Consider the following 10730-nt stretch of genomic DNA (forward strand, 5'->3'; position numbering starts at 1 on the left):
AAAAACCGTATTTAGAAGGTCGGAAACAGGTTTTTTATACACTAACTTTGAAAATATTTGTCTTATAAATAAGGAATCCTACATAGTGGAAATTCACTTATTGTCTCTGGAGTCTCTGGAGACACTTGAATTTACTCCAGATTATTTTAAAAAGATAAACAAATAAATTTAACAAAAGAATAAAAAGTGAAGACATAATACAAATATTCTGGTATTCGCATCATATGTAAACGTTACAAATACAAAACTGCTTTATTGCAAACACATGATCTTACCCTTTGCCGTGTTATTTCTGTGGCGACAAGATTTTCCCCTATGATAAGCTACACGCGAATCATCAATCTTCTGTTTAACAGGAGCGCACTGCTCTGCTTAAGGATCTACTGGAAAAAGCATTAGTTATTGATCTTTGCTTCCTCACTCGCAAAAACAAACTCGTGGGCTGGTGTGATGTCATCCATGCAATGCAGGTGAATAAGACTGCTGTAGGGTATTTAGGTTACTGTTGACTACAAATATAATGCAATGGTCCTGTGTTAAATTACTACAGCAGCTATTACAATGCATGGTTCAATGGAGTAATGGTTAGCTTCTGGGCTTTGAATCAGTAATCAGAGTTCAATTCTCAGTGGAACCTGTGACTTCTTAAACTTTGCCTTTGGCATCAATAAAGTATGCACGTCCCCCGCATATTGTAAATAAACAATATGAATAATGGTATTAAAAAGTGAGTGTTGTGGTGAACTTTAACTTTAAGCCTCGTTATTATCATACCGTGGCACAGAATTAGTCTAGGCCTGATTGTAACCACTATGTCAGCTAATCAATAGATTGTAATTGAAGGAATAGGAGGTGGATTGATGCAGTTTGGTGGTGAGGAGCCTGGAAAGTGCAAATGATGCAGGCCATGACATTGGTGCACTGCCAAAGCATGACATTATATAACCGAAAAGCTGCAGTTACGCACTTGTTCTGCACGTGCACTTTATATGACATTCTCTGATTGTCAACATACAGTATTAACAACATGTCAAATGGTTTCATGTTCATGTCAATCTATTCCTATTTTTTTGTTTACTTTCCCATGATTTCATATTCATTGATTCATTGAGTATTACACACACTCTTGATCGAAATTTTAAGAAATTTTAAGACCTGTTTGCAATAACTTACACTGTTGGATCCTGAGCGGGCCTTACATGCTGACGTACGTGCTCCTCTGTGCTGGCTAAATGCAAAAATGAGGAAAATTGCAAGAGACATGCACGTGGCCCACATGGATTTTCAAACCCGCAGACAGCATGCAAAGCCCGTAGGAAGAAAATCAGGATGCAAGTTATTTTCTGCGCACACACAGCCAGGTCGCAAGGGCAAGGTAGAGGAGTGCTTGTCTCGCAAGTTTAAAACTGCATTGTGTACATTGCCCAACCACGGCAGTGGCTCCTCCCACTTTGGGCAACTCCTCCAACTGTACATTCTGGTTCTCTCTCCGTAGACGCACAGCGGCTGCTCACATAGCGTATCCGACATTAATGCACCTTACACTCTGGTTCCCCCGGTCATGATAGCCATAGATGCCGTAGGAAGACAGTACGGCCATCTTGCAATCGATGCCCACACACGACATGTCCCGAGTGAGTGAAACGTATGACAGCCTTACATGGAGCACACCTAGCACAGGCTAAGCCTATTGATGCCAGTTTGTGTGATCGCTCACCTTTCAATACCATTCGACTTTTCTGGCATCTTTGTTTACACATTTTGCCTGACTCGTGGCAGCTAGCTAGTTTTACGTGTATCCAGCTTTAAAGTGCTCATGACACCAAAACACATGTTAATCTTGTTCTCGCTGTAAACAATAACATTGAAACAATAACATTGAAAGCAGTGGCGATTGCTCTAAGACAGCAAGGGAAGCTCAGCTTCCCCTCAAATGTCCACTGCGCTTTTACACAGCAGGAGCGTCTACTGACTTGGATGGGGAAGCGTAGAATAGGTTGTTCCACTGCGTGAACTGGACGGTCATTGGATAAATGCTGGGCTTTGTCCCAGTATCTCTGGGGGTCTATGAGACAGTGGGCTGGCCTGGACGCTCAGCTTTTGCATGACAATTGGATGATCTGTCTGAGGCGGAATCCCTTTTTGATTGACTGTGAATTGAGCGAACGAGTGATCTTAAAGTACAACCCTCCACCGGAGCATTTTCCAAGTTTTTCATTCCGTTGTTCTGAGCAGATCCGGAGACTTTAACAATTCCCAGCGACTTTGTCTTTGTTAAGAACGACCAGCGTTTTGTTTGGCGACTCTCTTTTGTCACTTGGTTTCTGTCCTGTTCTGCAGTTTCTGTCCCCAACGAGCAGCGGCAGCTGCAGAGACTCTCCTCCGTCACGATCACTCACGCTCACAGCCGGTCACACATTAGCCTGATGCCGCAGCTCTAGTTGCTAGCTTGCTGCACATCATGGCAGATACTGGATTTTACATATACTGTAAATAAATAAACACATTTATGATGTGGGACGGAAAAAAATGAGCCTCCCCTCCTTGTATGACCAGCAGCCACCACTGATTGAAAGCCATATTCCCTGTGTTCAATGTGTACTCCGATGTTGAAATATTTACCATGTTTTACAATTTTTGTCACTTGTTCTTGGACAATGTATTGCAGTTTCTGCATTGCAGGTAACTCATCAACCTGTATATTCATAAGAACATGCTGTTGTAGCTGTTAACTCTGAACAAATTGCAAGAAAATGCCATGACAAATATCATGCAATTTTGCTGACGTTATGTGTATTGAATGATCAAATGTTAATAAACCTCTGCAGACCTCATCCCTATCAAACTAGAACAAAGATGATGAGTCAGCAGGCCCTGTCTCAGTGGCCTCTCACATCACATATGTTCTTCTGGATTAATGGATAACAATTCCGAGATCTTATAGAGAGTCTTCCTAGAAGAACAGAAGCTGTTATAGCTGCAAGGTGGAGACCAACTCCATAGTTTCTTTCATGTCCAAATATCTTTGCCGATATAGTGTGTCATGAACCAGAGCACAACAAGCTGTGACAAATGGCAACCATAAGGCTACTTCTCAAAGTCAATGAATTGTTTTGAACTGTTTGAATATTAATGCCTGAATGAAGCTTTTCATCCATCCCACTCTGCCATCCTGTTTGTTCTTTTCTACTGCTGGTGTAGTGGGTGGGAATCAGCTGGTGGGTGGAGCTGGCAGGTCTGTCTATACCTGCCCATATGGCCAAAGCTTTCTGTTATTATAAAGGTCTGCCCTTCTGGGAGCCTCAGGACTGTAGGCATATGCATCACTCAGTAACATTTTGGCCATCTCTATGATATTTAAATAAGATGAAGAATGCATGCACCGGATTCACATTTATGCTCTACCTTGTTTATGACTACATTTTGTTGCTTAAACGTGCCACATAATCAGCAGCAGGGAAACTAATGCTGAACGCGAACCCTCTTATCGTGTGACCTTTTGAGTGCATCAAAGACTACAGATCATCAATTATCATTAGATCTGATGGATCCTGTCAGCATGTGGGTTGGTAATGAATGGGTCTGTCCCCCATGCGTAAATTCATACGTCTTCTTAATGCAAGGAAGCACTTAATGGTTTTGCTGCAGGGCGTTCTGCAGGTACTTAATGAGTACACATTGCATAATTATCCATCCAGTCAGACTAGTTAGGATATAGCTTTGGATGGACCTGTGTGTCTGCATGGACATTTCATTCTACTAATTGTAGTTATTGTGTAATTTTTTTGGGTGACTTGACCTGTGGGTGTAGAAAAACAATGTGTACAATCATTGTGCACACACTTTCAGTCAACAACACAGTAGGGGTGCATGTTGTGCCAAAAAGGTTCAGGAGTATAAGAACCACACCATTGGGGTGTCCATCATTTTTACACATATTACCACATATACAGTTAATCTGACTGCGATTGGCTGGCGACCAGTTCAGGGTGTACTGTAAATTAACTCAGATTAACTGTCCCTCCATCCATTTTCTATGACGCTTATTCTCATTGGGGTCGTGGGGTATGCTGGAGCCTATCCCAGCTGACTTTGGGCAGTACACCCTGGACTGGTCACCAGTCAATCACAGGGCACATCCAGAAAAACAACCATTCACACTCACATTCAATTTACAATAAGAGTCACCAATTAACCTAACATGCATATTTTTGGAATGTGGGAGGACTTGGAGAAAACCCACAAAGGGAGAAAATGCAAACTCCACACGGGGATGCCCAAGCGGAGATTGGAACCCAGGTCTTTCCAATCTCATGAGTGTGTGGCCAACATGATAGCCACTCAGTCACCGCGTGACAATTGGTTGTTTTATAAAAACTATACGACTACATGTGTGTTGTGTCAATGCATGTGTGTGTTAACTTTTCCCTGGAGTGGTTATGCATGGTCATTGATTAGTTTATCTATCCCATTAAGAGTAAATGGGTATGAATGACATTTAGCTGGGGACATATTGTTTCTGCCATACCTTAGTGTACACAATCTGATGTAATAAGTCGTATATAAAATTTTACTTTTATATAAAATTACTTAGATCCTTTAATTCAATATATTCATTACTGTTGCTGCACTTTTGTTTTTGCATTGGATTTTTTTGCATTGGATTTGCCCAAATTAATATTACATATCGCACGGTTAGTAAATCTTGTTTCGTAAAGAAGAGTGGTATGAGTTTGGTATCGGAGGAGAGAGTCTGGCCCTAAAAATGCTCTATTAAAAAAGGGATAGAGGCAGTTTGCTGAGTCATGTCATCTACCATGACAAAACACTAGCCACACATTCTCCTCCTGCTCCTCAACTCTCTCAATAGCTGTTCATGGAAACAAATAAATCACAGGCGATTGTCAGTCTCCTCATTTTACAATTGAACACATAATGAAACATAACAGTATTAATTCTAATTGTCCTATTAGCCCTCCACACAGATTTACCATAGAAAAGCATTAGTAGTTCAAGCCCTCAAAAATTTAACATAATCTGTTCCAGAAGGGTGCTCAATAACTAATTTGCTTGAATTTCAAGTTTATTTTTTAGCCATTCCAAAATAATGGAAGTTGGATTACTGCCTCACAGCAAGCAGGTTTTTGGATTGAATCTTTGAAACTCAGATCTCTCCGTATTGATTGTGTGGCAATTAGCAAGACAACTGCTATTTTGGAACGTCTTTGCAGAAGGTGGCCGCAGACCATTTCCCTCTTTTCATCCTTTCTAGCTGATTCTTGAATAATTTTACCTTTTCCACTGTAGTAGGTAGCATGAGGTGATATCTGGAGGTGATATCCACAAAAGTAGTTCAGGTAGTACAGCTCCTCCAGGATGGCCAGAAGGTTTTTTGTGTTCGTATGGTGGTGGAGATACAGTACCATGAGAAAGGCCAGTACCATGAGAAGAGGGCCTGAGGAGAGCAACAACCAGGTCGGAGGCTATCTGGTCCTTAATGCAAGGACCACTGCCAGAGCCCAACAAATTGACCTCCAGAGGACCACTCAGAGTCTGTGAGGGTAGCATGAGGGCCTGACGTCCACAAGTAGTGCTGTGCTCACATCCTGTCACAGTGCACCACAACACCAGAAAACTACTGGCAGTTTCACCATTGGCACTATTCACAGATGAAAGCATCTGGAGAAGCTGTGGAGAATGTCCATGTGCTAGCCAGAGTCACTGGTTTGAGATCCTCAGACCCTTTGTCAGACCATTTGTTGGTCCAGTGGACCTTCATATTTCTTCTGGTCCATACCCAGCCTCATGTCAGTGGAGTATTTCAGCATTTCCTGGATGAGAAGAAGGAATTGATGCTATTGACTGATGCCAACCCCTTCCCCAGGCCTGACTCCAATGAAGCACTTCTGGGACATCATGCACTGTTACACCCCTGTCGCTGCTACATTGTGCGACAGAATATTCTGATTGACAGAGGAACAGGGGAAGCTCATTGGGTTCCGACATACATTTAATATGATTTCTGTCTGTCATCGTCAAAAACAATATAGTAATGTAATATGTACAAAGCGGGAAAATAGCTGCAAATTTGAATTGCTGTCTGTTAAAGAATTCACTCCAGAAGAGACTTCTGCTCTCACAGCTGTCTCCGCTCAAACCTGCGTGACTGTGTCTCATCATGGGACCGGGAAAAAAACTCTGCTCACTCCTCTGACTGCTGTCAGTCAAAAGGAAGGACCTGCTCCATAGACCCCCAGTGAAGCTCAGCTTCCCTAGAAGTGACATTTTTGCTGGGTTATTAAATCAGGGTCTTACTATCTCTCTGTGAGCCTCCATGAGCTGAAGCACAAGCTTCAGTGGAGATACCATAACCTGTCAGAAGTGTTGTGCCCTTTCAAGTAACGACCTCCAGTCCCTTCTCTTTTATCAGAATTAATGTCATTTTATATGCCCATAGGTTGTACATACATGGTTTTACATGTTGACAAATAGTGTTGTGTGTGTACATGTGCTCATACATACAGTACAGCGTGCGCATACACACCAGACTGTGTAGTCTGACAGCTTCTGCCAGTTAGTCGCTCCTCATTCTTTATTGAGTTAGTGCTATCACACAGGGCCAGGTGGCCCAACGGGGAGCAGCCCACCTCTCTGCATGCACACATGTGAACGTCTCCAAAGAGTAAATTAGTGTCCATGTCACCCCTTGAGTCTCCTTCTATGCAAATCGGAATACACACAGCAAAAATGAGACAGAACCAACATCAGTTCAATTGAATGATGGCTTCTTTGTTTTTTACAGGTTTCTTTTACTGCTTGGCTTGATTAAGCTAATGACAATCTTTCTCTTCTAGTAATCAGAAACAAACTCTGCATGTGTGTGCTTGTGGTCTTTTTGGATGCTATTTTGGTCTGCTCACTCCATCTGCCTTCAAATCGTCTTCCAGTGTGAACATTGGAAGACGATGTCCAAAATTACCTAACCCGTGTCGCTCACTCTATGATCACAACATGGGAGTTTTATGTAATTAATTTACAATCAGTCAGAGAAACACAGTCAGAGAATATCCAATTCTGCCTCTTGGCAGAATTAAAAAATATAAATAAATAATATACATAAAAATTTAAAACATTTTAAGTAAAATACTTGCAGTCACCAGAGATGATATTTCCTCCTCTTCAGTCAGCCATTGTGGGCATAACATGGCTTGTTGAACACTTTTGTTCTGATCAACCAATCAGAGGACGGAAATGTTCTGATGTCCTTGTGGGCCGGCGAATCAACGAGGCGAATATGAAGTTTGGTTGGCTAAAAATAACAGCTGCATTGCTAATACTGTGTATATTCTGAAGGCGTCGGGCAGATTACATTGATATGTCAACACGTAGAAGCTGAAATCTGATTGGCCAAAAAAAAAAAAAAACATACACATACACTAGTGGAAGCAGTGCAGTCAAGAGACAAACTACTAAACGAAAATAATTGACTGCTGGAATAAATTAATGCAATTTCATGGAACACATACCTACAATTTAAATTGTCAATGTAGGTCAGCGCTTCTGATCATGTTTGGCCAGCAGAGAAGGATTTGTTGCCCCTGACTGCACACCACTGGTCTCAACCAGTGTTCAGAAAATAAATAAAAACAATAAGTTAAATGAACTAATCGTGGTGACAGTTTGACCCTGCAACAGACTGCAGTCAATCCCTGCACATTCTCGATTCGGAATTCATGGCCCCGCAGATTTGGCGATTTTTGGTCGAAAAATTCTTCTTTATTTTTTTTTTTTTTTCAGAAAATAGGCCTTTTTTCACAGAAAACACATCTAACTAATCTCTTGGTAGTCACTTGTAAATACTTTCACCGTAGACTGATAATGTCACTGATAATGATTTTCCGAATGATAATGATTTTTTGCCAAGCATTGAGATTTTGCATGTTGTTCGGCAGCCCTTGAATGCAACATAGTCGTGTGCTGTAAAATAACACATAATACATCAAATAATACATAAAATATATAAAAGTTTGTTTGGCTACACAAACACTGACTTCAACAGTCAATCCGGCCTGAAAGTTTGCAGTGAGGTGAAGACAAGTTAATAGATTATCTTAAATTACGATGTAAAGTGACAAAAGACCTAAAGTTAGTATTATTTGCATATGATACTACTGTTTTTTGTTCTGGGGAAAGCACACAAGAGCTACTGAAAACAGTCACAGAGGAACTGACTATACTAAAAGATGGTTTGATAAAAATAGATTGTCCTTGAACCTAAGTAAAACTAAAATAACGCTATTTGGTAATAGCAGAAAGGACACACACGTGCAAATACAAATTTGGCCTTGATCAAAAATCACTCCATACTCTTTACTGCTCTCTGGTATTACCATATCTAACTTATTGTGTGGAGATATGGCATAATAACTATAAAAGAACTCTTAATTTGCTAAATGTACTGCAAAAAAGATCAGTTAGGATAATCTATAACGCCGCATATCGAGAACATACAAATCCTCTATTTCTAAACTCACAAATTGAAAAATTTGCTGATCTAGTAAATTTTCCAACAGCTAAAATTATGCATAAAGCAAACAATAACCAAAAATGTCATACAATACTTTTTAACAATAGAGGACAAATATGATCTGAGGGAAAAATGAAACTTAAAACACTTATACGCGAGAACAATGCTAAACACCCACAGCATTTCAGTGTGTGGAATCAAATTATGGAACGGATTGAGAAAGGAACGCAAACAAATCACCAAGAAGAGCGACTTCAATAAACAATACAAACAGCTGATGTTTGCAAAATACAAGGAAGAAGAGTGTTGAACCACTGTGTACACAATGCTATATCTAACCACTACAACACTCATTACTCTTCATTCTTGTGAGTTCATTGTCAGTACTCATTTATTATTACAATTAAGTTCAGTTATGTCCATTTAAACTCATTATTAGTCATTTATTATTACACTAATTATGTGATTATTATTTATTATGATTGAGGAAAAACCTTGACAATTATATTATTGCATTGTTACATTACTTTATCATTTTCCATTGTATGATTTTCCCATGTATTAACTGGTAAAGACTACATTGCAAGTGAATAAATGTATTGCAATTGAGGTGAAAAGGACGAGGGGTAGGATTAAATAAGCTTTGCTTCTTCCTACTCCTTTTGGGCATGTGGATCTGTGATTTGAACTATGTGATGTAATCCATTGTAAATTCCATGCATGTTCTAAACCATTACCATATCAATTACTCACCGTTTTTGGCCAATCACTGGTGGTTCCGAAACATATCTCCTCTGGAAAGCGGGGATCTATTCCCATTATATTTTTAATGGAAAATTGTTTGAACCGGAGGGTGACCAAGATTTTAAGACAAATGGTGCCTGACTTCAGAGGTTTCACTGTATTTGATTCCCTCTGACTCCAGTAAAGTTGCAAGTATTTTTCAAGAGTCTCGTAAGCAGATGTCCTTTAACAACCCAACCCCGTAAAGACATGATCATGTCTCCTTCTGAACAGTCTTGCTCAAGTGCCTCGAGCAGCTGGTCAGGATGTGCTGCAAAACCTTAGGCTGAGAACAAATGTCTGTGTGTGTGTGTGTGTGTGTGTGTAGACGTTTCACAGCCTGCACTGTTCATGTCTGATTCTATCTCCCTTATCGAAGGTCACTTCATTAGCTGCCTTATGAATAGTTGAATAGTTTGTTGATTTAGCATTCACATCATCTTTGTGATATCATTACGATTCGATCCTGGTCTGCCTCAATGACAATACCACCCCCCCACCTCTCGCCAAACTCCAGCCCACCCCACCAATGCAATTAACCCCCTCCTGCAAAACACCCGTGGGTCAAGTATTGCCAATCTGATCAAAATGATTGGTCTGTGTTACTAAATGAGTATTCCTTTGTGGTATAAGAGAATTACTGTGTGGTCAGTGTGGCCCTTTATGCGGGTGAAAAAGACAGAAGGGGGAGGTACGCAGAGGAGGAATAAAGAAGCAGGGTGGAGATGAGCCACTCTATTTGGCCTATTGTTGGGATACAACATTACTCACCATGGCATAAAACCAGTAATGTTAGAGTCTGTTGTTAAAAAATACACTTGTTTTATTAGAAAGCTGTGCAAGTGAAACACTGTAAAGGTAGGAGGCGATGGAGAAAGAAACAAAACAAAATGAGAGACACACGAAACATATCAGGCATTGTAATGCATGTAATGAGAATGTCTCATTGTTTGGAGCAGGACAACAATTTGAAATTACACTCCTGATCAAAAGACTAGTTGAAATATTGCTAGAATTTGCATTTTGCCCATTTGGATCTTAATGAGGGTTTAAGTAGAGCTACAATATGCAAAAACAAGAAGGGGGAGTGAGACAAAAAACATTTGGAGCTTGTAATTTAAACAAAACAAAAAAACCCAAACTGAAATAGGTTGTTTATCACCTGATCAAAAGTTTAAGACTACAAGCTATAAAAGCCAAAATCTGCTCAAAATATTCATTTTCTGTCAGGCATTCACACTGTCATGCCCTCCTTATGGCTAAAGCTAAAAAGCTTTCTCTTTTTGAACGTGGTCGGATTGTGGAGCTGCATAAGCAAGGCCTCTCCCAGCGTGCCATTGCTGCTGAGGTTGGGCACAGTGAATCAGTCATTCTACATTTTTTGAAAGATCCTGAGCATTATGGAACAAAAAAGTCAAGT

The sequence above is a fragment of the Dunckerocampus dactyliophorus genome, chromosome 6, assembly GCF_027744805.1.
Source record: "Dunckerocampus dactyliophorus isolate RoL2022-P2 chromosome 6, RoL_Ddac_1.1, whole genome shotgun sequence".
Taxonomy (NCBI): domain Eukaryota; kingdom Metazoa; phylum Chordata; class Actinopteri; order Syngnathiformes; family Syngnathidae; genus Dunckerocampus; species Dunckerocampus dactyliophorus.